We start from the raw sequence: 9,265 nt of genomic DNA, 5'->3' as shown, positions 1-9,265 counted from the left end.
AATGTCACCTAATAGTAAACCTGTTTTCATTTAACCTTTCTGTAAACCTTTTCTGTAATCCCAAAAGTCCATTGTGAGTTCAGTGGACGTTTTCTGTAACCTTTTCTGATTGGACAATACAGTATAATGTCCAATCAGACAGGATTGGATCATGCTTTACATGACATCACAATATGTAATATAAAGCGTAAGATGGAATTAATTTCCCAGCGGATTCCTCGTGACTCTTGTAGATCTGCTATAAGCCCTATTCACGGCCCGCCCACTCAGCATCCCCCCAGTGCTGAAGTCACGTTTTGAAGGGGTAAAACTCTGCTAAGCCTATAGAGTTAACACAGAAATCGCTAAATTAATGCAATTTCCGAATAGTACAGTATAAAATACGGCTAGCATGATCAAGAACACAAGATAGTAAAAGGCACAAAGCGTTATAATTTACTTTACCGTTCGAAATAATGATTTGTTGGCTTTAAGTCCAGCAATTTCTGTTATAGTTTCCCCTTCTAAATTGACGTCAGCACCAGGAAGTTGCTGAGAAATTTGCTGAGTGGGCGGGCCGTGAATAGGACTTATTTTCAAAAGATTTTTATACATTTGAAATGGGACGTTCTGCATAATGAGTAGGCCTACTTTTACTTTTGGTACTTACCGGTACATGTAAAGTACATTTTTATGCCAATACTTTTGTACTTTTACTCAAGTACATTTTGAATTCCGGACTTTTACTTGTAACAGGGTATTTATTTCTATATTGCAGTATAGATACTTTTACTTAAGTCAAACATTTTAGTACTTTTCCACCCCTGTCACTGTGTTTCACAAAAAGGCTACTATACTGTAGGTGGAGAAAGAAAATGTTCGCTTCTCTTTCAAATATTAATCTCCTTTCAGCAGCCATGAATCTAATTAGACTTCATCGCAGAAGGTAGAAAATGTATTTGTAAGGAAATATGTCCAAGTTCACATTGAAAACATTGGAGGAGAAGATTCATACCCTGAAGAAGTTCTAGCCCGTTGCCGAAATAAAGCCTTTTATTTCTAAATCCACTTGAGTGCCTGCTGCCTGGACCTCGATTTTTGTGCCTCTGTGGCACATTTTCCCTTTCATGAGCACCAGTGGTTTGAAGGACACCAGTAGCGCCCCTGCTATCTTCTTTCTATTCATAGGATGTGTTGACTTTTTCAAGGTTTCAGAGCACCAGAATTTCACTTCTATGTCAGACTTCCATTTGAATAATCCTGAGCTGACTAGTTGCTCAAACTGAATTGACCTGAACCCCTGGGTCAGGGGGTGTTGACTGAACTGTACCTCTGGAGCGGGCGGAGGGTTGTTGTTGTACCCAAACAAGCTGAGGGCCGACATGGTCATGTTGTTCATGATGACCTGGTGCATCTGGGCATTCTGGATCATCATCAACTCTACAAGGTCTACATGTTGATATGGCACGCACGCACGCACGCACGCACGCACGCACGCACGACGCACGCACGCACGCACGCACGCACGCACGCACGCACGCACGCACGCACACACACACACACACACACACACACACACACACACACACACACACACACACACACAAAAAAAATGGATTTGTATTCACTGCTGTGTGTTTTTCCCCTTTGGAATATTATTTTAAGCCATGGACCTTCATATATGGTGATTGTAGTTGGTTGAGCCCCATTTCTTTTGATTTCCATCATATTTCCCTAAGGGAATCATTGGAATGTCATACATCCACTTCATTGCCCTTCTTTTATTTCCTCATGTCCCCATGCGACTTTTGGTGTTTAATTCAAAAGGTGATTCAACTTATTTGGTGCCAGCCTGAGGTGATGAATATGAGATGCCATCTCAATTCCATAACCTCTCCTTCAATCAATACCTGTTGGGCAGTGACTCACTCTTCTAAATTATTGATTGCCTTCCCTTCACGCAATATGAATACCTCTTGACTTCAGCTGTTTGTCAATGATTGATTGAGTGATGCAATAATCAGGTGTGGTATTTCTCCATCTTGTCAGCTGCATGGATAATAATAGCCATGCAACTATTATGCAAAATAGATTAGACAGTCTAGTAAACATGCTACCAACATGTCGCAGTGTTGAGCTTTCTCTCCTCGAGCAAGCCCGAGGTCGCGTCACATGACGCTGACGCATCTGTCAGCGGCTGTCTCTCGTAGATTGTCTATTTTAGTTACACAACACTGTCATACAACAAAGTACAAATCAGGTTTAAAACAAACTAATGTTAGCTTTTGTGAGTCGCGGGCAGTCAGAAAGTCAGAGAGAACAAACTCAGAGCCATAGGATCATAACCAGAGCCTTTCTCAGCCGGATGGGAAATAATGTGGTCAGTGGTTGGGCTTTCCAGGGGTGTCTCACCAAATTCTGCATTGGCCCGGGGGTACAAGAATTCACTGCAGGGCCCCCATGAATGTTCTTCATAGGGGTAGGGGGGTTTAACCCAGACTGGGAACGCATTATTTTGTGCTTTAACTATTGAAAAATAGCAGATATACAAGCTCACAGCGCTGCTTGTAGATCTGCTATTTTTGAAGTCTTTGAATATTTCAAATCCTTCTGAGGTTTTTTGAAAAACCTATGTTTCTATGTCAGTGATGCTCACATGATCGAAGGACCCCCAAAATGATATGTATTTGGCCACGGACCCCCATCTCAAAATATTTAGTTCCAGGGACCCCCCAGAAGCTTCATTTGAGTTACAAATGTTCGCTTAAAAAATACATATATTCAAAGATTTGCACACATTTTCATCAATTTTCAAAAATAGCAGATCTACAAGCTTGCAGCACGGCACTGGGCACTCGGTGCCGCGCTGTGAGCTTGTATATCTGCTATTTTTCAATAGCTAAAGTATAAAATAATGAAGGCCCCTCCACCGTGGGCCCTAGTAACTCAGTCCCACTTTGCCCCGCCTTGTGACGCCCCTGGGGCTTTCAACATGGACCATAGACTGTAGAAAAATATGGACGGTGCGACGCCATTGCTTTCTATGCAGCGAAAATGACTTTTTGTTGTCCCTTGTATGGGTGTCGCCATCATTGTTTGAAAGGTACCCCAGGAATCATAAGGAATGCTATTGGCTGCCAACGGTCACGTGGAACCGCAGGGATACATGGGAGAATGTGGTCGGAGCCTCCCGAAATACAGCACACGAAGAAGAACACAGCCGGCTGGTATCAGCTTAGTTGACCCCTCCTCCCGCAAATTTATCATCAAGTTTAACATAAATGGGACCATATTTGCTCAAAACGCATATCATGGTGATTGAAAGGGAGTTTTTCACTAGCGACAGGAACCATAAAGTATTTATGACAACGTTTATTAAGGTTAGAAAATCAAAGGGGAAAACGAATGGGGTCCAATGTAGACAAATTATTTTTGGTAACTTGCGGGGGGAAAACAGCGCAACTAGCAGCCAAACATAGGAAGTTTTAGTTCCGTATTGGATTCGTTTTAAATCGGCGGAACTATGCCCCTGATTCAGACTCCAAGGTCCCTGTAATTTCAACCAGTAACTAATGAATATTATGCTAAAAACCCTGCTCACATCTGTTAGAAGGGCCGCTAATGATAACAATAGAATAGGTCATCATTAATATGTAAATAAATGTTGTGGTCCCCAAAATGGAAAGCAGGTATAGGTGATCCAGGAAAACATCTTCAAATTGTTATGGTTTTGCTGCTGTCATTGAATGCTAATTTTTATTTTTGCTGACTCCAGTTTCAACTATAATCCCTAATATTGGACTTATACCAGGAAGCATTTCTTTGACAGGATGATATCTTGAAAAGTTCATATCTAAATATGGATGGCTAAGCAAGGATAAGTGGTGCCTGCTGACAAATGCACACACACACACACACACACACACACACACACACACACACACACACACACACACACACACACACACACACACACACACACACACACACACACACACACACACACACACACACCACACCACACACACATTCACAAGCACACACTGACAAATGTACACACACACACACACACACACACACACACACACACACACACACACACACACACACACACACACACACACACACACACACACACACACACACACACTCTGTGGAGCCAGGAGTGGAGCATAAATAATAAATGTACTGTGCACGCATACTTATATGACAGACAGGAAAGAATAACTAGGATTGTGAAATCCTGAGATTTAGTCTGCGTGTGCAGTGACAGCCTGCCATACCTTCCTTGACATGACCACCAGTCCTAATGGAGGGAGCCGAGCCAGGAGCCATCATGGCGGCTGGGAGCTGCTGTAGAATAGTGGTGGGTTGTTGGAGAGCCTGGGGAGACACATGGAGGGACTGTAATGAGTGTATCTGCCTGGAGGCACAATGCCAGAAAATACCTGTCCTACTGAACCTAAACTCTCCCCAAATAAGTGAATCATTAACTTAACAGTAGTTATTAGTTGATTAAAACTAAATCCTTTATCGCAGTCTAGGTTTATAGTGAACATTGTTTGTATTTCAGACTGTGACACAAGGTGTCAATAATAACAGGCAGGCTACATTTATCTTTTAACACACGCATGTTACCTGCTGAACTCACATATATATAATAACATGTCATATATCCAAGCTAAAAGAATGAACACGTACCGGTAGTACTTACAGGACATGTTTGCATGCTGTGGGGGTCGTGTGGTTGTAAGGATGGGTAAGTAACTTCAGTCCATGCCATTGTAGGCTACCTTTCTAAAAAGCTAAGCTGGTGTTATATACTGCACCAGGTATCCAACGCTTGCAGGTTGCTATGGGGTGCAGGTGCAAACAACAAACGCCTTTGATGCACCTCACTCACTCTTGCTCTCTCTCTCTCTCTCTCTCTCTCTCTCTCTCTCTCTCTCTTTCTCTCTCTCTCTCTCTCTCTCTCTCTCTCTAGCTCTTACTCTGTAGGTGAGGGCTTTCTTATGGAGTGTGTGGGGCACTTCACTTTCTTTGTTTTCCTTTCTTTTGCTTTTTACCCCTTTCCCCCCAATTTTTGTTGTTATGCCAATTGATTCCTCCCCACACACATTTCTGTTTGTTACCACTACTGTTGTATCCTACTGCCTCCTACCCCTCCCATCCAACACTCCTGAGTGCCCGCTGACAGGTTCCCCAGCTCGTAGGAGTATTATGTGTAGTGACAAATATCACCATTGCCACCCGGCTTCCCTCCCCCAAACTGGACTGTTGCTATAACCAGATAATTGGTTCTACTGTAGGTCCAAGAACGTTGTCACCTAAAGTAAATCTGTTTTCTGTTAACCTTTTTCTGTCACCTAAAGTAAAACATGGTAACATGTTTCCAGGCCTGTCTGAAAGCCAGCAATCTCTCGAGACAAGAGTCAATGATGGCAGGGACAAGTGGGCGGTCCCTTTTCGTGACGATGGCTAGCCAGATTGGAAAGCCAGTGACAGACCTGACATCCCTGTGATAAGGCTGTGACAGGGTTAATTGTGACAGTCTGTCACAGTTGCTGGCTTGTAGATGTGTTTGTCTCGGCAAACAACACTGTTGTATGACAGAGTCAAAATTATGCTTTAGTAGCCTTTCCAGACATGCTTCCACCTGCACAAACACCATTCAACACTTACAAATTTAGCCAATCTTCTTACCACTGTTAGGGTCCACATCTGGGAGAATTTGTGAAGGAGACTACTGCGTAGTACTGTGTTCTATCCATCTGTCATTCAATGTTATATGAGATACTTCAATGGTTTCCTATGGAAATAAGCCTAGTCTTTTCTAGGATCTCCTTTTAGTAGACCTTGTACCAGTGAACTGTACCGTCATGAAACTGTACTTTTTCCTATGCAAACTTCTTCTGATAAAGTCTTCAATCAATCAATCAGACTAAGTTCCTTGATTGGAGACACCAGATCATCTGCAAACAGTAAACATTTGTAGATTGTTCTGTGGAAGTGGAAGAGGGTTGGACTCAGGCTTCATCCCTGTCTAACTCCCCAGCTTTGGGGAAAAATGTATGTTTGTTTTCTATCAATCTATCAATCTTAACAACAGATTTGTTGTTAATGTACATTGAGTTTATGATGTCATAGGTTGTCCTCTAATGGCACTTTACAACAGTTTGTACAGTAGACCATTATGCCAAATTGAAAAGAATGCTTTTTTGAAGTCGACAAAGCTCTCTCTCTCTCTCTCTCTCTCTCTCTTATTTTACCAGACATTTGAGATCAATGATCTCTTTTTCGAGTAAGACCTGGTCAAACCTAGTAGCATGTCCATATTTGGGAGAACCTATCAGTATACCAGGTGGCCAGTATACAGTTCTTGTCAGCTTGTTCAAAATGGAAGTACACTTAGTGCAATTAGCCCATAGACTCCATTTACCGCTGCCATCGACTCACACATGCCCGTGCAGCCCACCTATTTCACTGTCATGTCTCCCACACAAAGGCCCATCTGCCCCCATTGCATTTCAAATGGTGTAATTAAAATACGCTGCGCTATAATCTGGGAGGATCGCCTGTATTTATAAAAACCATGTCGCCGTGTGGGCAAAATGAGACAAAGGGAAGCGGCGACGAGAGGGTTAAGGAGGAGAAATGTGGGTGATAATCAGCTCGATGGGAGACAGCAAAACGTGGTGTAGGCCAAATTAATAAACGGCGCATTAATTGGCGAAGCAACCTAAAGAGTTATCTAATCAAGCCCACTCACGTTATATCGGTATGTGCCTGATTAATGTGATTGTATATAGCCAATAGGCTACCGACAGACTGCATAGGCTATGCATGTGGCCACATATTGCTGACCATAAATATTAATATGCTTAATGGCAGATCCCGGAACTTTTCCTTTTGAGCCAAATAACTCCATAGGGTCCAGCGAATGAGCCTATGATTAAATTATTTGCATTTCTCAGCATCTTCTTGCAACCCCGCCACACGCGCACACACGCACACACACACACACACACACACACACACACACGCACACACGCATGCACGCACGCACGCACGCACGCACGCACACACACACACACACACACACACACACACACACACACACACACACACACACACACACACACACACACACACACACACACAAGATGGGTGGCGATAGCTTTGGCTGAAAGGTTATTTCATTGCATTAGAGATCATTTATTCATCATGCCCCAGGAGTGCTGATGGAAGTCCACGCTAAAAGAGGCCCAGCAGTCCACTCTTCATCAAAGCTAACACCATTAGCCACATTAGGTGAACCCTCCGATGGATGCATTAAAAAGCAAACACACTGATGTTTTGTGGTATATTGAGGCCACCATCAATCTGCTGCTGGCTTGGATATTGGTACTAAGACGGGGGATTGGAAGTTAAAGCTCTCATCATTAGTTCATAAGTCTGACTCACTTCTACCCCCCCCCCCCCCCCCCCCCACATACACCCCCAGCTAACCCACCAACCCACCCCACACACACACACACACACGCCTCCCTTTTTTTTTGCCCCTCAACCCTTGCGGCATGAGCTCAAGAACATGGCCATTACCTTTCCCAGTTCCTATGGCAACACCACCCTTCTCCTGCAGCCTTTATGTGGAGGTTGCAATGTGTGTGTGTGTGCACACACGTGTGTGCGTGCGTGTGTGCGTGCGTGTGTGTGTGTGTGTGTGTGTGTGGGAGGGGGCGGGGGTAGCATGCGTGTCTGCGAAGATGTGTACTGCACTTTGGGGTTTGTTTGGATAATGTCAGCAAAGAGTATCATCAATTTATTAAAAGTTTAATTTTGTCCTCCTCGCCTCCCTCTCGCTCCCCTCTGCCTCTCATAAGAAAAACATGCTTTGCCTGAGCGAGCATAGACGCACGGCACAACCTTACACAACGGAATTTAACAAATGGGTGTGTTTGATTTCTTCCTGATTTACCCTACCCCTGCCTCTGAATAGTAGTAATTCTCTGGACAGGAACAGTAGTGAACTGTTCAATGGATCACTTTTCTCCTCCACAGCGGCCATTGATAGCGAAAGAAAGAAAGAAAGAAAGAAAGAAAGAAAGAAAGAAAGTCAACTTTAGGTAAGACAATGCCGGCATGACTGTGTAAGAATGAATGGGAGTGAATGGAAGAATGAAGGTAGAGCACAGAATAGTGAGGCTGAGGCAAAAAGAAATGCGAGGGGAGACAGTAAGAGGAAGACAGTGCCAGATAAGGCCTTGCTTGTTTCCTCTATCGCCTTATTCTTCTCCCCCGCGCTCCCCGAGGATGGTGGCTGACTGACAGATGCCCCCCCCTCCCCCAATCCTCATCATCCCTCCACCTGACTGTGCCTTTAGTTGGGTGCAGTAACCCACCCACCACCATCCTGTGCCAATTAACACATCTCTCCTTGCCCACTGAGTCCCTTAACGCTGCGTTAACTAGTCGCCAATTGTGTATTTGATGTGGTTGTTTGAGGAGAGTGAACAAGCGGACACCATGGGGTGTGGGTGGTGGTGGTGGTGGTGGTGGTGGGGTTGTGGGTTGGGCACGGTTGTCACGGGCAACAGTGTGGACCTGGCACGTGCACACATAGACATATAGGGGGCTTGAGCCCTTGCCCCTTAAAAGTGCCCTCTCCAGGACATGAATGTAGCATTTACTGTGGTGAAGTAAATGCAAATGCCCTCTTTCCATGCCACACCGGAAGGCAGAATTCAAGAGAATTGCCTTGTCCAAACTCTCCTGAACTTGAATGCAGCATCTTATGTTGAAAGAATTGACCACTCTATGTAGAAATCCATGCCGTACATCACAGTATCGACTTGATTATGCTTAGTTTAGTGTGGAATCAAGCACCGAAAATAGCCTACTTGGAGGTAGGCTATTTTCAATATGTTCACCAACAGCTAGGCCTTTTTAGAAATGTCAGCCCCTGCCTCTCTAATATTCTCTGCACGTCCCTGGTGTGGACTGATCAAACGCAGCTATAGCCTCATGTGTAAAATGTGACTTGGTGTCAGCGCCGGTGCGCTGGTGGATATTCATTACGGGGTTATTTTCATTTGAAATCAATTGGATGAAATGCCCTCGGCCCTCCTGAGAGGACCTGGTCATTAGAGGAAGCAGCGTTAATGCCAGTCGTCTCAGACAGGCCAAACTCCCACTCTTTGATGCCTGCTCGCTTTCTGGTGCTCATAGGCTTGATTGGTCCCATGGTGATCTACGTCAGCGAAGATTTACTTTCGAGTTTCTATCC

This window comes from Nannobrachium achirus (assembly GCF_963921795.1).
Source record: "Nannobrachium achirus genome assembly, chromosome: 4".
Lineage (NCBI taxonomy): Eukaryota > Metazoa > Chordata > Actinopteri > Myctophiformes > Myctophidae > Nannobrachium > Nannobrachium achirus.
The sequence above is the reverse complement of the archived record's forward strand: the minus strand, read 5'-3'. Positions refer to the sequence as shown.